Here is a 13,800-nt window from a genome sequence, read left to right as displayed (position 1 = left end):
TTTGAATTTGCCGTGCCCTCTCACTTTGTCCAAGTGATAACAAACTTCAATAAGGGTAACGAGCTGATAATAATTGCTCATACGATATTTAGCAGCTGAATGCGACACCGCAGAATGCAATAAATCCATTCGAATACTTTGGAGCTATCCGCCGTAGCGTATGGGGTGATTGGTGATTCAGATCTCTTGCATCTATTTTCTGCTTGAACGGTCTACGATCGGGGTTGGTAACATCAGTATGTGTCGAAATTTGGACTGAAACGCATCAGAGCTAAGCCGCTTGTGTTGTTTGTTGTCGTTGTGGGACGTCGCTGTCAGTCAGTACAGAAGGTATCGCGCTTAAGCTTTGCTTAATTACTATTCATTTCGGGGTTGCTGCATCCTATCGAAAAGCGGTGGCAAGTTCTTTTTTTGTTGTTGTTGTCATTGTTGTGCATTTATCTTATCTGCCTTCCGTTTATCGATTAATCTGGGCCCAATTGGGAATCGCGTGTGCGCTCCGAATCTACAAATAAAGATATCATTATCGCGGGGTAACTTAAACCGTACCAAAGAGAAGTCAATATTGACAATGCTAAAAAGGTAGAAAAAAAACAACCTAAAATTTTATTTACCTTTGCCATCGTCGTCCGATTTCGGTGGACCACTCTGGGCTGCTCCCGCAGGTGTGTTTCGATGAATCCTCGTCACTCGCTCGCCATGGGTTTGCTTGTTCGTGTGATAGCCCGAGGAGTCGTCAGCAGCTGTTCGAATGTAGTCGCCTCCACAAGCCAAAGTTCTCTCCCGGCAGCAACATCAGCAGTAGTTCTCCGGTTGCCATCGAGAAGCATCGCCACAACAGTGCGGCGGCAGATAAAATCCAGCAACCCTACCCGGATAGGCCACAGTTTGGTGAACTTGCGGAACGTGAAAATGCTCGGCGATCGGAAACCCTTCTCGGCGGATTTCTTCTTCCGTCAGGTGAGTCTTTGACATAAAGTAGATAATAAGTAGGGAGCCTTGAACCCTTTTTGTATTACGCAAGTGTTCCACAACTCGATGGGAAGCTTTGTGAAGGCAAATGCTAATGCTAATAGATTCATGGGAAATGCAACAGGTGATAATAAAAACATCGCTGTTTTAGTGCGAGCCTCTCGAGCTTATCGATAAGGTCAAGCGTTGAATTACTACCTTGGCATAGAGTTATTGCTCGACGATTAGTGTGTTCTAGCTACATTTTATCAACAATAAATCCATAGAGTTTCAAGATATGAACATATTTAAATAATTTCATAGTTTTGTAGTCTAGACGAGGATTTTGTTGAATGAAAGAACCGATTACTTTACATAGAAATCAATATTCCTTCCATCGACTTTGTTGTTCCACATGTTTGTCATCATTCAGGACTCGATGTCATTCAACCAGCCTACTTTTGTAGGTAGGTATCTACATTTTTTAGTGGTCACCTAGTGGGGGTCTGAGGAGCAGCAGCTAAACGTGATGCATGCTCTCTAGGCAAAAACTGCTGAGTCATGGTGATGGTTTGAATTTTTTGGGATTTGTTGTGCGGCGAGCAGGTTTTTTTAATGCTCGTTTTAATGTTTCTTTTTTTACTACGTTTTTGTATCGACACGTGTGTCCCCTGTCTTCTTAAGTTGCGTTGAGCGAGTCTGTTTGTTTTTTGTCTTTCTTTCAGAAAGGTATAGTTATCGGTCGATTTGTGAGATCCTTAATTATGGGTCTTAGATATACCTTTATAGGTACCTATCGAATCAGCTCGACGAGTTCAGACGATGTCAGTGTATTTGTATGTATTGGTGTGATTTTTTGTAAACTTTGTCACTACGTTTTTCTTTCTTTATGTCTGAATATTTCAAGTGTAACGATGATACCAACAATGATGCGGTGCGGGTACACGGTGAAATCTTTTTTAGTTTACGCGCATTAATGATCTTTGTTAAGTTTAGTCTCTAATAGACAAAGAACGTAGAAAATGGCTTTTGTAAATGTCTTCTTTTGTCATAAAGATGAATTAGTGTTCATAACAGACCTAGATAGAAAAGATTCCTCTAGCCTTTAATCTAATCAATCTGAAAGTCTCCTAATAAGGTACAAATAATCAAATTGAAGAAATGCGAGTCCAATTCATCGGATTGAGAGAAAGAAATAAGAATTCTATAAGATGTATGCCAGAGCTTTTAGTTTCACGGTCACGAATTTATTGAAATTATGCTTTCAACTAAATCTGATGAATCTGATAATCTGATGAAAATTTTTCTCAGACATTTAAAAGTTGCATAGTTTATGCATATTCTAGGCAAATTAGCCAGAAAGGGAATTGGAAAAAAATCAAAAGTTTTAAAGAACTAAATCGTAGAAGTTTACTTAGCTTTTTCAAGGAAGCTTCAAGCAACTTTTCTATAAAACTGTCGAAATACTACAAATTTCATGAACTTTAATTGTGTGGTCTTTGAATTCTTATTATGTACTTTATTATCTTGTTCTGTCGAGCAGCCGCAATCTTTGTTCTTCTAATGAGAGTTGAATAAGCTATCATGAGCTATCATTGAGTCACGCTTGTTGGAAGTACTAGATGTACTGATCATACCTTTTATCTTTCCTTAGATTACAAAATTGCATTTTAGAAAGAAGAGGAGTGAAAAGAAGAGTGTCCATTTTCCCGGGAATTCCGAACATGGAATTCCCAGGAATGGACACCCTAGTGAAAAGGCAAAGGCAGCATCTGCATAACCCAATATGCATAGAAATTCAAAAATTGGTGCCGTACTGAATGTTCTTTAAATGAATTTATTAGTTTTAATCTGAATTGGCATTTCGGCAAATTTTATAGAAACTTATTTGAATTTTTAATGAGTAAGAATATTAAACTGATAGTTCGACAGTAGAGTTTCGCAACGAACCCGACTTTTGAAAAAGGTATGCGCTGCAGGCTAAAATTGATCCTAGGCTTAGTACAATATCTCATGCCAAATTTGGGCCAGATCGGATCACGGAAAGGGGTTTATTAGGTTTTTTTTTTTTAAATGAAGGTCGTTTTTGCTCAAAACAACATTCATTAAAAGTGGAGTATCAAAAATTTACTTATACCTATTGCAGAAAAATTACAGATATATGAATGAATAAGTTAAGAAAATGCATGTTGTCACTTGCCTAAATAAACAGGACAAATGTTAACATTTTTGCATATTTTACTTTTAACAAGAGTTTGTTAAGTTAGTTAACTGATTTAGTAAAACAACAAACGAAAATTTACATATTTTTCTTAGATAAATAAATGTTAACTATGGTAACATCCGGTTGCACTTGCCCCTGTTCATCTGAAATGAAATTAAGATTCATATTCAAATCATAGAAGCAAAATTAACTTTTATAACTGTTACCCTTCTCGGCGCAAAAATCATCATTTGAAGGTTTTGTGTGACGTTTACATGAACGTTTTTGGAAAATATTCAGACCACCGTCGAAGCATGAACAGATTTTTTTTACAATCGATTCCATTTTTGAAAATTTGCTTTTCATTCGATTGTTCATGTTCATTAACAGATAATGTCAGTAAATTAAAATCTTAAAAAGCTTTAAAAAGTCCATCAGCACAAAAAAAAATGCTATGATTCAGTCAAATAACAAAATTTAAACATATTTTTTTCTCCTTTAAAAACCATTTTTTCCTTTAATCATTGGGTTACTGGCTGTACTTGGATCGTATACCTTCGCGCAGACGAATCTTTCTGACGGTGCACCGGTCGGCTCTCAACACCTTCAAATGCAGTTTCCGATCCTTGGTTCTGATAGAGGAAACATTCCAAAACAAAGTACTGTCAAAATATTCCAGATGCGACCACTAGGAGCGCTGTGGTATAATTTATAGTGCAATTTAAGATGAAGTATGCTTTAATTCTGATTTTTGCGTCAACTAACAAAATTGCTTTGATAGTATGAACATTTTAGAAATTTTTTACTGCGGAGGAAACTCTCTTAACCATTACGATAGCATTTTGAGAACTTCAGATTCCGGTACTGAAAATTATATGTTAAACACTGGCAACACAGAAAAAGATCTTATGAAAAGAATGGATCCGCAAATCACTAACAACAAGAAATAGAGAAGAATTTGTAATGAAATCGAACATGTTAAAAATAAGGATCTCAAAATAGCATCATGGAATCAACATCAAATAAACATAGCTTTCTTACAAGAAGTCAACACTTTAAGGCAAGGAATAAATACTTCGAATTATCATTGGAGAGTAGTCGGAAATAGGCAAAACCGATCAAGGGGATTATCTGTTCTTGTAAGAAATCAGAATAGCGATAACATACAATTACTTCTATCGGAGGAATACAAACAAGGAACTCATTGGACGAAATTCAAGGTAGGCGATGATTCGTTCTATGTTGTAAATATACATGCTCCTAATCAAAATCAGAATAGTTTTCTATCTCATTTGTTAGAAAAAACTAAGAACAACAGGAGAAAGTTATTAGTGTTAGGTGACTTTAATGCTTAGATCGGGTACAAGGATAAGTCTATCGAAGATAACCGGTTCATAGGAAAAGTCTTAGGAAATGAATATTGCAATACAAATGGAGAGTTATTCAAAATGTTTTTACACACTGCGAGCTTGAAAAACATTTCTTCAGTCATAGGAAAAGATACAAAGTAGGGTCAAGTGAGGTAATTATGAACACGGGGTAATTCCGAACAAGTGCCATACGCGCTGCTGTGGGGGATGAATGTACACAAAAAGTTCCAAAAGTGGTAGTTTAACATCCAATTGATAGCTTTAAGCTGTTTCCGATCTGTTTTCAAATCCTAATGATATTATTTCAGATGTTTTAAAAAACCATTACCCCGTGAAACGGAAATCGTTTTCAACAATGTTCAATGTTTTGAATATCTGATCATAGGAAATCCAGCTGGAATGTTGTTATCACCTGTTTTACATCCAGTTTAGGATGCTTTGTCTGGATTTTGAAGAAATTTTGAAAAATTTTATTCGCACTGATTCACAGATGAGTGTTCATATTTACCCCATAGTTTTCGTCCTATGGGGTAATTACATTTCCTGACATTTCTTTGGCTTTTTGATGGTCAAATGTTTTATTCATCAACTTAGGGGGCCATTCATTTATTATCCAAGCATTTCCAGACCCCCTCCTCCCCTTTCTCACAAAAATACCCCCCCCCCCCCCCACCCTTCTGTATGATCTTAACACAGGACCGTGAAGAAATCTTATCCAGGAAACATTAACTTAGCCAGGAAACATCCCAGGAACTTACTGGATCAAATTTTATAAATTTCATAATTAAATTAAGTCCGCAATGTGTTAAGTTATGAATTTTTGAGAAATTGATTTTTTTTTCTTCCAAAAATAAAATTCGGATTCAAAAAAAGCTATGCATTTAAACGAGTCTTATTTTTGTTTAAAAAAAATAGTGATAAGAACTTGCTTTTTGTTGATAGAAAAAAAAATCAGTCTAATGTTTTCTCAAGTTTAGTGAGTGGTGCGGATAGTTTTACCGGTAATACCGAATTCAAAAACCTGTATCCCGGGAATAGTTTTCTAACACCGAATAAAGGTTTAACGACCTTCTAAAACCAGTTTTTTGTATTGATAAATAACAAGGTTATAAATTAGACTTGAGGAAATTTCCAATTTTACTAAAAATAAAATTCACCATTTTTTAACAAAAGGTTTGCTGCTCGAGTTTTTATTCATTGCCGCGTGAAATTTAACATTATTATAAACCTTTAATCTCTTTGGTCAACAGTAATATATATGAAAAACCATGATAAATTTAATAGATGAATAAGTTCACAAAACAAAGATCAAAAGATAAATTTTCTTGTATGTTTGGACAACGTGCTGCTTTTGAGAGCATTAGAATTACAACAAAAAATAATTGTTTATGAGTTACATCCGGATAACAAAGATCCCAAATCTATTTTCTTGCAGTCTTATTTTTATACTTAATTACTTTTTTCAATCTTTATTTGTTCGAATACATTTTTTAAAATTTTGTACAAAATGAAAATCTTTTGGTTGAAGATTTTCTCTTTCAGTTTAGTGATGAAAACTTCGCAGTAATATATTGTTTTGAGAAAATAGAGCTACTAATGTGAAATTTCGTACAGGTGATAAAAAAATTAATTAGTGTAAATATTTTTCAAAACAGTCGATCATATGGAATTGACATGCCTTGCTAAATATGACTGTTCACTGATCCAAGAAAATTTTAATGAGTGTTTTTGTGAAACAACTATCTTTCAAAAAAAATATAATTTTCTGTACCTATTTGTATAGGCTTCAATTTCATGATATCTCGCACGTACGTGAAAAGCCTAACCTACAACATTTAGGTGAAAACTTGATGTTTGCTGCGCAGAACTTTTAAAACGGATGTAAAAACTATCGAGTAGCCTAACTCGCCTAAAATTTCACTCGTATGGAGAGGTCCTATCAAATAAAAATGATCTGCAACGGCATAAAGATACGAAAGAAAAAGAAACCAACCAAAACGTAAAAGATGCAACAAAAAATTTAACTACCGAAACAAAAGATAGAAAAAATCAATACAAAAGAACACTTAGAAGCTATTTTTGCGTTGTTTTACCTCTAAATTCTGATTACATTTGTTTATTTTATAAGTTTTTTACATGAATTGAATTGAGTTTTTATAAAACAACCTATTTTCTTATGACTGTTAATTATTTTGATTATTTGGTGTTGAATTGAGATTTTCTGACACCATATAAATCATATTGGACAAGTCTTGGGGTAAATATGAACAGCGTTCGGGGTAATTATGAACAGGTTTTGGGGTAATTATGAACATAATTTTTTAAATAAAAAAAATCACCGTACACTGCTTACTATGGGTAAATGTAACGTATAAATACAGTTACTTTTCAAAAATTTTATACCAAGTCCGTAATCCGTGTTCATAATTACCCCCTAGACAGGGGGGTAAATATGAACAGACGGGGTAATTATGAACAGACGTCCCAAAGACGTGGGTTGCGACCAAGAAAAAAAAGTTGCTCTACAGAATGATGAAGAGCACGGAAACATTCAATATTGGCAGGTTTTCAGAATTTATGATAAGAAATAAGCATATGGTGACTGTGAGTGTGCCAAATGAAGAAATTTTGTTCATAATTACCCCACCTAGCCCTATACATGGAGGGGACAGGAGTGCCAAAGTCAAATAGATCATATTTTAAAACCAATTTGTACAGATTATTATGTAAGATACATTAAAGGTTTCTGGACTCCTACTAAAACTGACCATAAACTGCTGATAACTGGAATAGTTTTCAAGAAGGGATTTGGAAAGTCGTCTAATGACTCGAAAGCTTTAAAACCTAACCTCGAATTGCCTCAAATACCTAAAGTTCAAGAAAAATATCATGATAAACTTCATGATAATTTAATAAATATTGATTTAAATACCAATAACATAAACGAAAAGTATCATACACTGGCGAAGGCAATTAAAAATACTGCAAACAGTACTCTTAAAACATCAAAGGTATCAAGCAGGGTTGGCATAATTCAACGGTCAACGGTAAAATGGTCCTTCAAACTCATTTGACTGTTCCTTAACGACCAGTCAATTCGTTTGCCAGTCATTCATTCCCCAGTCATTTGAAGCTAAAATAATAACCTAGTCAAGCAATCGCATTTCAACGACCGAAGACGAAAAAGAAACGCATTTATTATTATTGTTGCTCCTGCCAGCAAGCCCGTTTTCAGTTTTTTATTGCTATTGTTGCTCTCTGCCAGCAAGTCGTTCAATTAGTTGTAGGGGAAAAGTTCATATAACGCCCCATGTGGCTAATACGCGCCGCCCTTGTTTTGAAGAATCTGAAGCATTTTAAGCCTGCAAAATATTACCAATTTGTTCTAAATGCTGTGATTGGTCATGGCAAGTATGAATTTTTCCTTAAAATGCTCCTGTGTCGTGATAATTTCACAATTTAGGTTTTTCTTCATTTCGATCTAAATTTTAAAACACTTTCAATAAGGTGTCACCAAGCTGAGAAAAACGAATAAGACAATATTTTCTGACACATCGATAGAGGAGAATCTAAATTACGATTTAATGCTAAAAAATTATATCGAACTCACTATGGTATGCTTTTTATGGGTATGTTTTATCACGGCCCATGCGCTCGTTATAACGCGCCAATCGTAGTAGGCTGATAATAGCATTAATTTTTCAAAAAGGCCAATTTTCATTGAAAATGAACAAAAAGTCTAAAACATTATTTTGAGCGTTAATTCAGCCCAAAAAATCTACTGTAATTTTTTTTTTAAATTTTATTAGTCCATTTTGATTTTATTTTCATTCAAAGTGTCTGTAAGTATTGGTGTGTTTTCGGTCTTCGGCTGCTTTCGGGTGTGTTCGGCTGCTAGGCGCGTATTGAATACACGGCGGCGCGTATTTGCAACACAGTTTTGTTCTGTGGCTTTGAATAAGGTTTTTAAAAATCAAGATTTTGAAGCAACTATAGCAATTTGAGAAATAATAAATCATAGGCATTTGTAGAAAACAATTTTCTTCAACGATTGCACCCATTTTTAACACAATTTGTACGTGGAATACATAGAAAATCAGCGATTCGCTTAGGTGGCGCATAATAGGGCATGTTCCCCTACCTGCCGTCAGCAGCCGATCGAGGATGTGTTGGAGCTTCGCCAGTCGCATGACGGAGAAATGTTGATTGTTGTCGTGCTTTATCCGTCATGCGAGTAGTGAGGCTCCGTCAATTGAGTAAGGTGCCGGTCGTTTGATGAAAAAAAAAAACTAGTCGGGTCAAGCGTGACGGGCGAAATTTACCAACCGGTATCAAGCACCCCAACAAGGAAAAAAGCTCTCAGCCGTTTGAGAAAGGCTATGAGGTGGACAAGAAAACATCCTGACATGCAAATATACAAGTATAAGCTATCCAACAGAAGACAAGAGTATTACGACGCGATTAAAAAAACATAAAGAGGGAGAAATTATGACTTTCTTCAAAAACCTAAACGACTTTGATGCCGGTGTTCGTATTAAAAACATATAACTACTTGAAGGGATACATAAAATCTAAAAAGAAAAAACATGCCATGATTAGTCTAAAAACGTGGGAAGAAATTTTAAAATCATTTGAGGGCCAAGAAGTAGAATTCTGCAGAAAACACGATTTCGTTCCATTGCCAAGTCCTCCGAACTTAAGTCAATTATCAAGAACTCTGCAAACGGTAAAGCACCAGGTTCGGACAAAGTCTACATGGAGTTTCTAAAATACGCTGATGATGTTACTATTCGTCTACTCACAGAAATTATTTAAGAAGCCTTTATAATAAACGAACTGCCAACAGATTGGAATCAAACAGTTCAGATTCCTATACCGAAAAAGTCAGGAGCAAAAGAAGCCGGCGATTTCAGGAGAATTTCTCTATGCAACGTTGTTTACAAAATATACGCAAAGTGGCTAGATAGCAAGTTAAGAATTTATGCAGGTGAGGTGGGTCTTCATCAAGCAGCCTTCACGAATAGTAGATCCACTAGCGACCATATTTTCATTGCTAGGAGAATAATGGAGGAAAATTGGAATGAAGGAGTAAATTTGTTTGTATTAGCATTAGACATCAAGAAGGCTTTCGACACTGTTGACTTAAAGTGTTAAGAGAATGTATTAATTAAGCTCTAAGTGCCATCACGTTTAATCGATAGAGTTCTGGCTTGTGTAAAGAGTGAAATGACTCAAATATTATGCGAGAATCAGTTTTCCTGCAACGTTAACACTAGAAAGACCGCACCAGTCAAAATGACTAGTACTTCGCTTCAAAAATTCGCAAAATATGACTTTTTATGAATTTTGAAGCTCTACAAAACTGTGTATTTTTTATTTCACTAGCTAATAAGCGAGAAAAATTTCGCCATGGACACTCGGACCGTTACCAGTCAAAATGACTGGTCAAATTCACAACCCTTTAACTCAAACAAGATAAAAAATTTTCGCTTGCTTTTGGTTTCATTTGCCATCTACATTCAATACAATGAGCCTTAGTTGATTTATGGTGGGCAGAAGTGTGGCATTCGTTATGAAATTATTGATTTTCGATGGGAAGTCATGAATATTTGTAGAAAAAGTTTTTGGATTGACCGCTGTGTGGCGCTTCAAGCACTTGACTCCCAATTTTTTTTGGTCTGTTTTGTTGCTCAACTTTAATCGAACTTTCTGTCAAAATTTGGCGAAATAGGTATGTTCAATTTGCCGGTCCTTCTAGTGTTAAAAGAGGTATGGGTATAAAACAAGGATGTCCGTTGTCGCCTCTACTTTTTAATTACGTTATTCAGGACGTTTTAACTAGGGTACAGGAACAGGTGAATAGCGTAAGTTTGATTGGATTAGGTATCTCCAACTACCTCTGTTACTAGCATTTGCAGACGACTTACTTATTATTACAACCAAACAGAACTTGAAGAAATTCTTGACAAATTGGAAATTGAGCTGTCCAAAGTTGGCCTGATTATAAACAGAAACAAGAGCCAGGTGCTTATTAGACATCCTGACCCCAGTGCACAAACTTCTAATCACATTTTACTCAATGGTAAAGAGTTCAAAGTTTGTGATAAAATAAAATATTTGGGAATATGCATAATATCCACACTGAATCGGAAAATGACCAATAGGGACAGATGTCGCAGTGCTCTGCAAGTATCAAGATTCATAATTAATTTTTGCAAATCATTCAAACCATCGTGGGACAAAGGTAGCAATTCTGGCCAAGAAAAGCAGAGTATCAATGGCAGACTACGAAAAATTTATTCTTCTCAATATTTTCAAGAACTGTACTACACCCAACGGTCTCAAATTTAATGCTAGAAGACTTTTAGATGGTAAGACCATAAATAGAAAGGTTAGTGCAGGAAGATTATGTTACTCTGGACATATTAAGAGGAGGGCGAGAAACCATCCTCTGAGTATTGCATATAATCTAAATTCTAATAAAAAGAAAAGAGGCAGACCGAGTTTCACATGGAAGGACTCATTGTTAGCTGATTTCGACAAGGTAGGAGCAGAAGCGGAGGAAGACTGGAATGATTTATTTTAAGATAAAGAGAAGTTAAAAAGAAAAGCCGAGGAAATTTACAAACATTCTCACAGTGAAATCTCTGATGGAATTTCCTCCGATGAAGAATCAAGACCATTTAAACACTGGAAGAACCAAAAAATATAGTTGTACATGTATCATAATTGATAGAAGAACCCTCAGTGTGAATGTGAGAGTGTGTGGTAGGGTGTGAATGAGAGATGATATAATTGGCTTGGATCATCGTAAAAGTAAGAAACATAAAAAAAGATTTTAAAGATAGTTTTAATTATTTTCCAGCCAAAATGTCATTACGATCCTCTTTTATATAACCCCTAAATATTGAATAATATAAATTTTTATTTCGGCATTCAAACAGGTAAATGATTGCCAAAATTGTACATTATTATTATTGTGGGGAGTGGGGGATCCATCCGGGCATCGGAATGAAGCGATTTTTGAGGAGAGCATTGGGCTACCTCACCAGCCCGGAATCGTGGATTGAGGACGGCCTCGTCTTCCCGCCCAGTGAAGCGCTCTGCTTTGCAACGGCTCGATTCAAATACTAGATAGGTTTATTTTGCTCTTTCGTTGGAGACAACTTTATCCTATTCCTTTTCAGAGATTTAAGCTACTCGGTTTAAATCTCTATTCCTTTGAAATAGTCCATTCAAAGTCATCTTGAACTTGTTTAGTGGATGAATCTTGGACAAGTTGCAAAGCAAAAGTTGCTCGCAGCTACCGGCCGTGCCTTGCTAGCTGGGTGGTAGAAATACATACATACATACAACTAACAAAATTGCTTTGTGCTTGTTTAATCAAAATTAACATGGTAGCATTAGATTTGAACGCCGCGCCGCTGGTGAGCATCGATAAAAAAATTCTCTTTCACTTTCACGTTTTCTGATAAATTTTATGAAAATTACCTGGATTTTGAGCAGGTTTGCCCGGGTCTTAAGCAGAAAATTTTGAAATTCAATGCCTGGATTTTGGATAAAAATGTCCAGAAACAATCTGAACAAAAGTGGAAAGCTTACTGGTAAATAAGCTTCGATCGGCTGTAAAATCTGGCAACCTCTTCTTTGGTGTAGAGTTAATCCAATAATTTGAAATTTGGCATGAGGCCTTCTGGCAGCCCACGGAACGTTTTCAATCTCTAGAGTTTTGATCCCGGAGCTCCGTTTTCAAATTAAGCATATTGTTAAAATAACGTCCTCTTTGTAGAGTTTTTTTTTGAGATTTTTTTCGAATGCTTTGAAAGTATGAATCAATTTTTAGTTACTCCTGGTATGTATGTTAAGTACAAAACAATCGTGAGGTATTTTTTCTGATTTTGTTTCGATTATAATGTAACATCTTACATTAAGTTTAGTGAATGACAATAATTTGGTGCGATATATGAACGATCTTTCTATGCAATTCGGAAAAAAACGGTCGAAAAAAGTTATCAAATAGGTAGATTTGATCTTACAACTTTAGAGCCACTGAATTAAAACTGATTTTGTTTCTCGAGGTAGTCCTAAATAACCTTCAAAGTTCTATTTTTAACAGATTTGTGCATTAATAAGCAACTTCAACATCATGTTTGGGTACATGGGTTTAGGGTCTAAAAGCAAGATCAAAGCAAAAGTAACATTGAAGGAATACCTGATAAAAGGAATAAAATTCCTCGAGTCATCTTGAGAGTTTCGAATTTGTTTAGTCCAATTTTATAATGGTAAAGGATTATGCGATTCTAATCGATATTTTAAACCTGATGAGTTACAGTGTGTTGTTGTTAAAGGCTAGAGCAGAAGAACAGGCACTTCATCATAGGATGAGATTTTTTTATATTATTTTATATTTTTTTGATTATAGTCGTTTTACCATCTTAACGGCATTTGCGACTTTATATCAACGTTGTAGTTTGTAGTCAACGTTGTAACTCATTCGGTACAGCTGTGTTCTATGTTTATTCTTGGCCTCGAACTCACGGACATCACCTCAGGAAACAACCGACTTGCCAACTGAGCTATATCGCTAGCCCTATAGAATGAAATGTTTTTTGATGAAACTGATGCTTCTGAAAATGGGTTGAAGAACTTCACGTACTACGATAAGATGTTTAATCAATTAAACAACAATATTACTGCTAATTCAACCATAATTCTAACTGTTTCATTTCCAGCTCTTTGACGAGAAGTCATGGACCTACACCTACCTCTTGGCGGATCTCAACTCCAAGGAAGCCATCCTGATCGATCCCGTGCTGGAACAGGCCAAACGTGATGCCCAACTTATCCAGGAACTGGGATTCACCCTTACCTATGCCTGTAAGATTCGATTGTTTCTTAGTGTAGTTTTAATTTACTAACTTTAACTCGATTTTTTTTTTCAGTAAACACCCACATGCACGCGGATCATTTTTTTTTTCAGTAAAACACCCACATGCCACGCGGATCATATCACCGGCACCGGTTACCTGAAGCAGCTGCTGCCGGGGGACGATCAGCGTCATCAGCGAGGCAAGCGGAGCCAAGGCGGACAAAACACCTCAAGGACAACGAAACGGGTCAAGTTTCGGGGCGTTTTCGAGGTTCGGGCGGCGTTCCACTCCGGGTCACACCAACGGCTGCATGAGCTTCATCGTCGACGAGCAGGGTATCGTTTTCACCGGGGATGCGGTGCTGATCCGTGGCTGCGGGCGTACCGATTTCCAGGAAGGTGATGCA

The 13,800-nt window shown here is 36.1% G+C and overlaps 1 pseudogene; it reads left to right on the top strand.

The window, feature by feature from the left end:
* Window positions 1–267: 267 nt before the first annotated feature.
* LOC129753242 (persulfide dioxygenase ETHE1, mitochondrial-like) overlaps window positions 268–13,800 on the top strand; it is a 16,289-nt pseudogene continuing 2,756 nt past the window's right edge.

Source organism: Uranotaenia lowii, chromosome 3, assembly GCF_029784155.1.
Source record: "Uranotaenia lowii strain MFRU-FL chromosome 3, ASM2978415v1, whole genome shotgun sequence".
Classification (NCBI taxonomy): Eukaryota; Metazoa; Arthropoda; class Insecta; order Diptera; family Culicidae; genus Uranotaenia; species Uranotaenia lowii.
The sequence above is the reverse complement of the archived record's forward strand: the minus strand, read 5'-3'. Positions and strand labels throughout refer to the sequence as shown.